This window comes from Ptychodera flava, chromosome 9 (assembly GCF_041260155.1).
Source record: "Ptychodera flava strain L36383 chromosome 9, AS_Pfla_20210202, whole genome shotgun sequence".
NCBI classification, from domain to species: Eukaryota; Metazoa; Hemichordata; class Enteropneusta; family Ptychoderidae; genus Ptychodera; species Ptychodera flava.
The window spans coordinates 11,594,781-11,607,155 of record NC_091936.1 but is presented as its reverse complement, the minus strand read 5'-3'; positions in this window follow the sequence as shown (position 1 = coordinate 11,607,155).

Genomic DNA, 12,375 nt, shown 5'->3' with positions numbered 1-12,375 from the left:
CACATCAAACAAAATTCATGAAAAATGGCCCACTTTGTCCCTTTAAGGTAAAACGCGCCTCGGGGACAGACAATGGGACTCTCAAATTTCTACAATTCTTTTCTGATCTACCACTTGTGGTGGCTCATTTTAAAGCTCTTGAAGAAAGAAAAACTTTTGTTGTCTTAGTTTTTCGAAAATCCAAACTTTAATTTTCCCCCATAGAGTTAACACAGGGATGGCGGCCATTTTGAATTTCAAAAATTGCAAAATGTTGGGCAATTTGTTTCGCTAGTTCCGAACTTTGCACGGTGACCCCCGATTTTTATTGTTGATTTGGTAAGAGAATGGTTGAAAGTTTCGTTTGAGAAAGTTTGAGCAAAAGTTTAAGTCTTTCACTTTCGAGGTGCATACTACCTTAAATGACAAAATGATCATTTTCCAAACTGAGATTGCAAAGTCTTGTTTGATAACAGAGCTGTGATTTGCAGAAATGGCCGATGTGATATCAAGTGGGTTAATTTGCATCTTTGTCCTCAAGTCCATATTAATTTCCATAGCAACATTGAATCCTATGAAAATTACCAGTAACTTTGATAAGAGTTTTAAATGGGGGTTTTACAACGAGTACATTTGTCTCCAGCTGTGTGGTACCGATGTAAATTACAATCTACTGAGTTCTAATTAACTTACATGCTAGTACATATTAATAGACTCCCAGTTGCCTGAATGTTACTGCATCTGCATAGTTGGGGAGGGGGGGTTAGAGGGCCACTGCTCTTTATACCCATGGCCACGATGGCAATTAAATATTTCACAACAGATTCTACATCATTAAACATGCATGCAATCAATTATTAATCAAGCCAAGTCTTTTGAACGTGAAAAAAAGATATAAATAGGAAGATACTTTCATAGGGCCTTTGATTCCTTATAAAAAATGGTTTGTTCTTTTGTTTGACCTTGAGAAACTATAATCTTCCAGACTCTTCCCCTCACACTTAAAACTTTGAGTTCAGAAAGTTTTGACAGCTCTGCTTGACATAAGATTGAAAAGGAGATTGATGTCGGTGAATCTGGCTGAGATTAAGTGATTTGGAAAATAATCCTCCAGAGATGTGTTAAACATCACACAAAGAGTACATATTACAAGGATTATAGTGAACAAATGGACAAATAAATAAATAAATAAATAAATAAATAAATAAATAAAATAGAAAACAATAAATTAAATAAGAATGAAAATAATTGACCGAGCAACACATGCAACATATTCAAGCTGCTTCGTCAGTCTCACTAAACTCCTGTAAGGGATGTGACTTACTGGCAAATGAAATGACCATCTCACAGCAAATGAAATGAAATCCATACTGTTTGGGAAGAACATGAATGGGTGTCATATATTCATCATGTAAAATGGATTCGAAGTGCCATCAAAAGTAAATTTCGGCGATTTCTCAAGTCATGTTGATACCATTTCTTCTATTTCTGCTCTTATAAATTAATTGTTTAAAACGTCTTGGTTGCTTATTGCCGTAGAGCGACATCAGTCATTTGAAATTGTAAACAGGCAGATTGCATAACCAGTTTCTGAAGGCATAAAGGGTTACGCATGTAATGGCCTGTTTACAAGTTAAAAGGACTATTAAACATCGCTCAACAGCAATAAGCAACCCAGGCATTTAAACGTTGCATGCAGAAGAGCAGAAACATGGTGAAATTGTATTGACACGACTATAAGAAATCGCCAAAATTTACTTTCTTATTGATTGCAAATTCATTTTACACAGTGAAAACGTGAGATGTTCATGTTCTTCCCAACCAGTATGGATTTTGCCGTGAGACGGTCATTCTTTTTATGGTAGGAAAAATTATATCATAGACCACTGCATGGCATGGGTGGCTATGAAGTCACATCCCTATTACTTGTAGGAGTTCAGTGAGTAGTTATACTGACGTCACATCTTAAATATGTTCAGTCAACTATTTCAATTCTTATTCAATGTATTGTTTTCTCTAATATTTACTTGATTGTTTGTATATTTGTTCACTCATTTGTTTGGTTTTGTTGGTTAATTTTTGTTTTTCTACTTTTTGTTTGTTGTTTATTTTTTGTTTGTTTATTTGTTTGTTTAATAAGTTATTTCAATTCTTATTCAATTTATTGTTTTCTCTTATCATTTATTCATTTATTGTTTTTATTTATTTTTTTGTTTGTTTATCCTGACTTCCAAGTGCTAATATAGGAATGGAGGAGATGCCATTTATACACTGTCAGTGGGAGTGCCCGTTGTTTACTCAAGAAACTATACACGACTTAGTTGTTGTTTGACATTACAGTAAAATTTTACATACAAACGCAAATATTTTCAAAGAAGAATATAGAATTTAGTGCTTGGTATTTTTTGTTTGACATGTATTTACTTTTCTTCCTTCTATCAGACTGAGTCCATTTAGCTTACAACAATTGTTTGGTCCAGGTAATCATGAGACCTGTATCAATGAGATGGCTTTACATCAAACCAGCGCAGGAACTAAGTTGAATATGTGTTGTAAAACATTGATCAAAGCTTGATTTAAATGTAGCACACCACAGAGCCTAAAAAGAATATAAATTCTCTTCAAAGCTATCATCAAAGTTCAATGTTGCAATGGAAATTGATGGGGAATTTGAGAAATCGCTGTGCAGGTATTATCATGATCGCTGTAGAAGATGCACACTGAACTCGGTGCGAGTACATTACTATGTTAGTATGACTAGGATACGTAAATGGACACAATTAAAATACGGAATGTAATAGTGCATTTTCCTTGTGCAAATGAAAGGGCAAAATTATACACACAGTTCCAACTTCAGATAACAATCAAGCCAAAAGTGGCTTTTTCAAGTTTACAATTCATGCAATGGTAATCATTTGGTACAGTACAAAGTTATCATGTGATGTGTTGGTATAGCTGATGTGACAATACTATGGTACTAATGCAAAGCTATGATGGTGACACAAATAGCTGGAATGATGGGGTAAACAAAAGGCATTATCATTAGCACACACATTTCACACTTTGTAGATCACACAAAAGTGATAATTTAGAGAACTATTTTTTGTAATAACATTTTTGATGCAAAGGTACCATGCTATCTTGTATACAACCTATATTGCACTGTAGACATACAGCTTTTTGATGTTTGTTGCTGTGTCTCATGTATTTCCTTTTTTTTGTTGTGTATATTATTTTCAATTTCCAGTACATGTCAATGCCAATAAAAATGCAAAGGAAGTTTATTTTGAACATCAACCGCTAATGTTATGGGAAACAACTATGTTGATAGGTGTTTGGTCCCTAGGATTTAGATTACTCTCTTACAAATTAAGTGCTAGACGTCTGCTCTGATCTTTAGAATACAGTTACAAGAAAGGTACCTCATTTAATTTTAAAAGTGAAATGACTTTTGTGCTAATTTTTAAAAATATTTTGTCACACAAGGATGCGTTGAAAGTGTCGAGATAGGCAACTGCTTTTTCTTACAGCACTTAAGATCCTGTTGAAACTGGCTTGTAGGGAAACAAGTGTACTTACTGTGCACATATTGAACTTAATATTTGACGAAGGCAAACAACAAATTATAAATATCATCTTGTTCCACCCAAAAGCAAAGGTCTAACAAGGGTTATAAGCCAACCATGTTTTACAGATTAAGGAGTTTGTTTATCTGATTGTTTTATCTGATGTTTGTTTTCAATTTGTGTAAATGATTGCTCGGGTAAACACACATTAAACGTATAATTTATGATCAATCAGATCATCTTATTTGTTTGAAATTTTTTATTCATGGACATTTGAAACAACTGAGGCATGTTTTTACTGTATTGATGCTATTTCATCATTGTTTTTTTTTATTTTCTATAAGCTTCACATCTGATAACATTTTGATTAGCACTAATTGGTACGCTGAGAAATAGACATGTAGGGACATGAAGCCCGCCCTCACGCACAGACAGTATGATTCTTTTGTCTACTACTATTGGCTTTGCCGCCATCTCTGTTCACAGTTGTAACACTGCAATTTAAACTGTACAGATGATGTTCCCGTGAAATCAACCGATTTCCTGTCTGTTTGCTGAATAACTGTACAAAGGTTTTCAGTAGAGTCTTGCAAAGAAATATTTAGAACTCCTTTATCTATACTGTTATTAAGCCGTTTATATATTTTCAGTCAGTAATTTGATGTTTTGATGCATACTTACCAAAACCATGTGACGGACAGTTCGGTGAGTTACCCCCAATAATATACATGCGTAATGCAATTCAGCATACAACGCAGAAAACGGACAATCTATGAATGCTGAGAGAAACTGCCATATCAGTGAACTTAGACTTTTAATGTTTGAGAGATTTACCGGACACTAAACGCGGATCAGTTTCCTGATGTTAATGAGAGCGTTTTGTACGGCCACTCAAGTTTAGGCCTATGTTGTGCTTAGTTGTCTGTTTAAACGGAAACTTACTGGTTGTATACGTTTAATGTTATTGTTTACAGATCAAATAAAAACCAATTATACGGTTTTCAAGACTCTGCTGCCTGTTTTCGTGTTCATATTCCCTGAGGGTCACACTAATAAATATCAATTACATACTAATAGATATATATTTTACAGACTTTTTAAAATTTGAATATCAGAAAAAACAGCTCAATCTCACCCTAATTGGTACCTAGAATTTCTTCTGTGACACTTACACTAGATGCAATGTTCAGCTTGGTCTTTACCTTAGACAGTCAATGATTTGCATATTTTGACATGAGAAACTGCTGTTTGTCAGAAAATGAGAAATGTCATGAAAAATGGTGAGTTGAATTATCAGGATGAACTTTTACAAGACAGTTAATTTTATTATTATTATATTTAGCTGTATCATTCAACCCAATGAATAGTCGTCAGGATGAGATGTACACCTGATGGGAATCTTGCATGTAAACTAGTCACTGTTAACAGTAACGAATGTATGATCATGTTAAAATATGTTGTTAAAGGAAGCTGCATGTTGCCAACACATTTTTTTCAACACAATATTTCTCATCAAAGATGACAAGGAAACACCCCTCATACTATATACTTAAAAAGCAAAGACTCAATAGTTTAGTATGGTAGCAGTTATTAAGAATGAAGTGGGTGTTTATTTGGGGTAAAAACCTCAATTTTGGTATTAATGATAAAAATTAATTTAAGTCAAAAACTTGATGCTATTTTCTGAAATGTAACATTTCACTTGAGAGAAGAGTACATGTAGAAAAAAACAATGCATTATCTATCCTCATTCTAAAATGGCATGGGTTGGAAGACTGACACTCAAAAAAGTGATTAAAATCATGATTAGCAAAATTAAAATGCCTCTTATTCAAAATGTAAGAACTTTATTTCCAAACAAAATAATCGTTTTGTTATATAGCATTTAAAGAACATAGTGTGAAAATTTCAGAAAATTTTACCAAGCCAGAGTGGAGTTCAATTCTTTGGAAATCTTGAAATTGGGAGAAAAAGAGAAGCCAGGAAATCAGGTGATTTGCATACATTTGCATACATTAACACTTCTTTATCACGCATATTACAACTGCTTGACAAGCTAAAAGGTTCACTAAACCAATACGTTAATCTCGGGTTAACAAATTAATTAAAATTGAATGAATATTTGCAAAAGTGATTGTTTAGCAAAATATGCTGTTTGAGTGCAGACCCATTAAATATTGTAAAAGTTGGCTTTTAAATCATCAGAGTGTGATTTAATTTTATGTAATTTTGTTAGGTTTTGTTCTTAGGTAGATAATTTTTCGAATTCACTGAATATTGGGAATATCTCAAGATTGCAAGATAGGGCTATTATATTACCATACAAATTTGTACAAATAATCTCCAGATGGGGTTGTATATACAATTGTGGTGACCTGAATATTTTCAAATGTATGAATGGAGGTATATCCATTGAAATTCCAATCTAAATATACTGGTTCATTAGAATGAGATGAAAACTGCCATTTTGCCAACCAATGAAATACAAACAACTCCATAAATTTGCATAATTACAGATATTTTAATCATAGAAATTTAGTCAGTAACAGTTGCAAAAGAAATAGCATGATGCTGATGTACAGAATTTTCAATACCGGAACTATTTAATTTTAAAGATGCCTGCACAATGTGTAAAGTGTTATACCGGACTTTCGTTTCATCTAACAGCATTGATGAAAACAATTTTCCCACTAAGATACCAGCGGAGCACAATGATTTACCTTTTCAACCCATATCCTTGAAACACAGGTACACATTCCATTCACATTTGGTTCTTCACTTTATGAAATATCTATATTGCTAGAAGCTGAACTTGAATGGCGATCATTTTGCACATTCTCACTTGTTACTATGTTTTCAGCACTTGCTTGTTGAGCACATTGATATCTATACTTTACTTACTTTTTTCCAGTCATCTGGATACCACAATCTCTTTGTTACATAACAGAAAAAAATGTTCACCCACCTGTCACTACATGAAATTCTCAAGTACTTAGCCAAACTGTTTCCGGTTTTCATTATGATTCCTGACAAGCAAATCATGACTGTTCCCTGCTCTTATCCATGATACCCATTTATTGCTGCACTGGTTGCCATCAATCTGTAACTTGATGTCACTGATACATGTTTGCTACTGTTCCCTTCTATGTACATTTGCTTCTGTGGCAAGTCTTAATCTTACCTGTTAAGTTTTATTGTTGGCCATGTCGTTGTGACTTTTATCTTTTTCTGAATTTATACAAACATTTTGATGACAAACTTTTATCCCCCTGGTATTACATTCCTCTTGGCTGAAGCATTGTCCTACAGGAAATTATCAGTAACATTCCTTTCACAGAGACATATTTTAATTGTCGTGATATCACTGCCAAATATAAGAATTTTACCTACCTCACTCTTGATGATAATTTGTCCTGTGAAAACTTAATTTTTGGTTCTACTATCCCATTCTTAGTGTGACAATATATCTTTGGAGGTGTGTAAACAAAAAACTGGGCATTTGGCTTCTTACTCAGTCTCTTTGAAATTTCAAATTGCCTCTGTTATCTTCCCTATTTACTGTTTTCTATGATATATGTCTTACCTCTATTTTCCTCTTTCAGGCTGCTTTTTGACCTAATGTCTGGGTTAAAAATACCTTTCCAAATTATTCAAGATGTATCAACTTGATTTACAGACAAGTACATTAGTTTTGTTCTTTTCCTTTTTGATTTCATCCTCTAAGCCAAGAGAAGAAACTAAAATATCACTCATACAATTTTTCTTTCAGCAAACGAGTCAATTAATGACAGCAAATTTTATTAAAAATATGCTTTGAAAATAATTTTAGGAGGGGGGGGGGCATTTTTAAACAAAACTCACAGAATTACTCCAAAATTTTGCTCTTGTTACCAAAACACACAGTTATGACATTGCTTGTTTTGTGCTGCTCTACCATGATTTCAAGAAAGATTTCAGAATTTTTATGATGATGTAAATTTTCAAGACACATAATAAAAGTTTATAATATTTTCCTCTAATAAACATCATGGATATGTTTATGAATATCTTTGAAGGGCCACTGATATTCCTTTGACAGAGATATATTTTAATTTTTTTCATAACTTATGGACAATATGGGAGATGCATAAGAAAAAATGTAAGAAAAGATTAATACAACCTGTTTGATGGTTTGCCCTCTTTATACCTCTACATATGCTGCAACCTCTTCTTCAGCATCATTTTCAACGTCAGAGTCTGGCATACCTGGTACGGGGCTGGTACAAATGCTGTTATCCATTGATGTGGCCCGGGAACTGTATATCCGAATAAAAAGGTGCGTCAGAAAGTTTGTATATTTTGTAAATTATCTGTACCTGTTAATGTCATCTTTCAAGAAAAATCACCAGTAATATGAAAGTCTCTATTTCACATCTTTATTTCAAAAGCCTATCATTGAATTTCTTGCCATAGTGAAAGAACCAATTACTGCTATGATGAAATTATGATAAATGAATTAAATAGTGTCAAACTCACCCAACATAGTACTGCGTTGGACCCAGTTTTTCTAGGATTTCAAGTAAACATTGACTTAGCCCACCCACATACTCTAACTTCCTATCACCATTCTGCCAGGTGAGTACCAGATCAGAAAATTTGAAGCTTGCAATTTCACAATTGTCCAAACTTTCGATGACAGCCAACCCCTCTGGCACCGGCAGTTGTTGTTTTTCACCAGAAAAATTCTAAAAGAAATTGCACAGTGTCATAATTCATGTAGATAAAACTCAATAAAAAATTTACACCGTTACAAAGAAAGAGAGATTGCATGATGAACACCTGTTATTTCCATTGTTTCAAGGCATGAACACTTGGAAAATCAAACTGTAAACAGGATATATATGGAAGCTTTGCTGATGGACCTAAACAGGCATAAAATGTCACACTCCTGACTGCCAATGTCTTTTGGGGAAAAAAGGATGTGGGAGATTCTGAACGCACACCGGTAATATGTACATGTGGTTTGTCAACATTATTTTGTTTGTACCGAGGTCCATTTAAATTCTGGGCCTAACCCATTACAGCTTGCATGCAGAAGGCTATTAGCAGGTAGCTTACACAAAGGTTACCAACTTTGGTACAAATGAAGTGAGCTATGAATAAGTATGATGTGTTAGTATTGCAGAGATAATACAGCAGCTCCAAACCCATTAACACAGACATTTACCAAGTTGGGAAAAGTATAATATGCAGGCAGCCCATACATTTATAGGGAATACCTTCTTCATTGAAAGAATATGGATCTTCAACCATTGATCAACTGTACGGAGTGGATATTGTAAATTTATATATGTCTGAGATTTCGATATTTGCGTGAACTTTGCAGCATAGTCGACTGATGACATTGATAATGACAATCAGAGTTTGAGAAAGTTGTTTGCCAATACAATTATATACTTACAATATCATCTGAACCGAAATAATCCAGAAGATCTGATTCATTGTCCAAGGAAGCATCAGCCAGTTCAACTGGACTGCCAGGTGTGCATGTGCCATCATCTGAGGATGCCCTTGAGCTGTGTGGAAACAAAAGCAATGATTCAATAAAGTGCTGAGATACTTGATAATTTTATGTTTAAATGTCAGATCACAAGGACAAAAGTGTTGAGCATTTCATCTGACGTTTTGAAGGAAAATGAAAATGCAAAGAGAATCAATAATTGACTAAGAATTGAATTGTTGCTATTATTATAAAGATAACATAGCAATATTTCAAAATAGCATCATGCCTATGATTCTCAATGAGACTCTCACCAATCCTCAGAGTTCACTGGGAACAGTGTTTTGAGTAGTGGCACACACTGACTTATCAGCCCACCCCTGTCATCCACTTTGCTCTCTCCATCCTGCCCAGTAAATACCGTGTCGGCAGCATGGAAAGTTTGGATTTCCCCATCTTTTAATCTGGACATGAGATCCATCCCTTCCCAGAATGTCAATTGTTGTTCTGCACCGTAGTTACTCTGAAAAATACAGAGTCAGATTGAACCAACGACAGAAATCAATAAGAAATCATTAGTTCGCCATCCTAGCTTTTTTCAAAGTGAAATTTACTATGAATAGTTAAAACATTCAGAGACCCAAAAGAAGTGAGTTCAAACTTTGTCAAAACAGTGTTTGCTAAAGTCACTATGGAACAAAGAATTTTTGAAATGTTTTGATTGCAGTAAAAATACAGGGGTTCAAACCCAGCATACTATGTTTCTGAATCTTGCAAAATGACCGTATTTTGCTTACTCACGGTCACACATATGTATAATTGAATGCCAGAGGGCTCAATAACAGCAACATTTCATAGAGGTAGTGGGGTGAATGAACATCAATGTACAAAAAATGTAAATGGCTTTATGAAATATGTTCACATTGTTGCCAACAGTTGCCCAACATATACCATTGTCAACGTCAATAAGGGTCATAGAAAGTAAATAAAAGTGATGTACTTACAATATCATATGAATCGAAAGGACTAAGTAACTTCTGGTGCTTTCCATCAGTACTCTGTCTCTCAGACTCAGAGGTGGAAGATTTCTGGAGAGCATAAAAACGTAAATCACTTTCTCATGTACAATAACCATAGTTATAGACGTCATTTTTGCAAAACAAAATTCACCTTTCAGATACAGACACAGATAGTGTGCTTTTGATTTAATTAGGTCAAACCATCTACGAAAAAAAATTCATATTATTTTATCATATTTTTTGCAGAATCACAGACACTACCAGCTGTGGGTCCATAGCTGTGGTGTTTTCAGACGTGACTCCAGCCTTTTACGGGCTTGTTTTGACTTTTACGATTTTAATCCCGGGGTTAAAATCGTCAATAAAGTCAAAACAAGCCCGTAAAAGGCAGGAATCCCGTCTGAAAACACCACAGCTATGGACCCACAGTAGACGCGTCTTATGGTTGAATTTATTTTTATAGACCAATGTAAATTAACGATGGCACAACTGCTGGAAATGCTCATATACTTCGCGGTTGACAAAAACCTACCTTTTTGTACTGAAATGCAATTTATATATTACAATATTCACGCAATATTACTCCGTGAACGAAAACAGTTCTCACAATATAAATAATATATATATACAGAGTTGAACAGAGTTCAGACAAATTTAAGGGTTAAAGTTGAACATCAGGAATAGTAAATTATGTTACGTCTGTACTGTAGTGACGGGAGTCATTTTTAGTGTTTTATTACAAGAAAGGAGATTAAGCTTATAGTTACATATCGGCAAAAAGTCCACTTCTATATGTATATCTATGTAGTCTTCTATGTGCATATGTGAATGTCTGAGAAGTAGTGATCGCAAACTGCAGTGACTGCGGCATGCGGTGCATGCAGTAATCATAGGCCTGGTGGGTACACTACTCTCTGACATGACAGTTGCGTCCGTTCGCAATAATATTTAGCAATACGCTAACGCAGCAGTTAACTTACCTCAGCCAAGTAACCATTAAAGTGAACCAAGTCAGGGTGTGGTCTGGTGGCTTTATAGGTTTTCCGTTGTTTTCTGGGACGTCGACGATTGCCTTCGATATCGGCAGTGTCGCTGTCATGACTACGTTTTCTACTGACTCCTGCTGACGACTTTGTCCGCGATGTTGCTGCGTTCAAATTGTCGTTCACCACGTTAGGACTTTCCCTGAAGCTTCCTGAGGGACATCCTCGTGATCCTGGTGTAGAAAAAGCTAAATGTGGTCTATTCGCAGACATATTTTACTGAAATTGTCGGATTACATTAGTCGTGCTGCGTAGCGAGCTGCGGGCTGTCACAAATTTGAATATTTGTTACTAGGGTTGCTAAGTGACGTCATCACCCCTTGAACCTCATTGGCTAAAAGTTATCGTGTCACTCGTTCACAATTATAATTATACGCAAAACAACAGTAATCTCCAAACAGGGTCAAAATTGTTGCAGTCTATGTAAACGCTAATTTTTGTCGAAGTATAGACGACCGATCAAGTAGAAGTAACCAGATAATCATTCAAAATACGTCCCAAATGTATGAAGAGAAATGCGACATCGATCGAGCCAGCGTAGGTCGACATGTTGCTAAGGGAAGGTAAACGTCGATTTTCCACATGGGCATACGGTACACACGTACGTACGTACTTCACTTTTTCTCTTTGTCCGGGGCATGTTTGAAAATTTTCATCACAAGGGAGGTTGATATTTAAAACAAATATGGGGAACCTCTTTTTCTTTAATCAAATAACGCCAAGGGCACCTAGGCAGGCCTAATCTATGAGTGTACCATCCATGCATGGTTCGCTGAAAGAAGCTGTTCGTTGAATCGTACCGTTTCAAAGGCCATGTGTACGTGTGTGGTAAACATTTTTCTTTTCCATACTGCATGCTCCATTTTACATGTTACGTTCACCATCTGTCTGATCTGTACTATTGATTCACATCTACAACCACGGGTTTACTGTGCGAAAGGCCTGTGATAATGCAACAAGAAAGTGGTACGTCACAGGGTTTTCGCAAAGTGAATCAAATTCCTTTGGCTTCATGACTATCATCGATATCGTTGCCAATATTTGAGACTGACAAGTATGTTGACGTAGGATTGGCATCATTTCAATGGACGGCACCAGCTAAAATCTTTAAAAGTATTCTCACTTGTTAAAGAGTTAGAGGAATACAAATTGAATTCACCAGAATTCCCCTGAATGTCAAAACAGACTGGCATGACATGTGCAAATTGCCAAAAAGAGGACTACACCATTTGGAATTAGAGGTAAAATCAGATTCAGAAGTAGAGATGCTCTACTTTAATGCAGTCTTC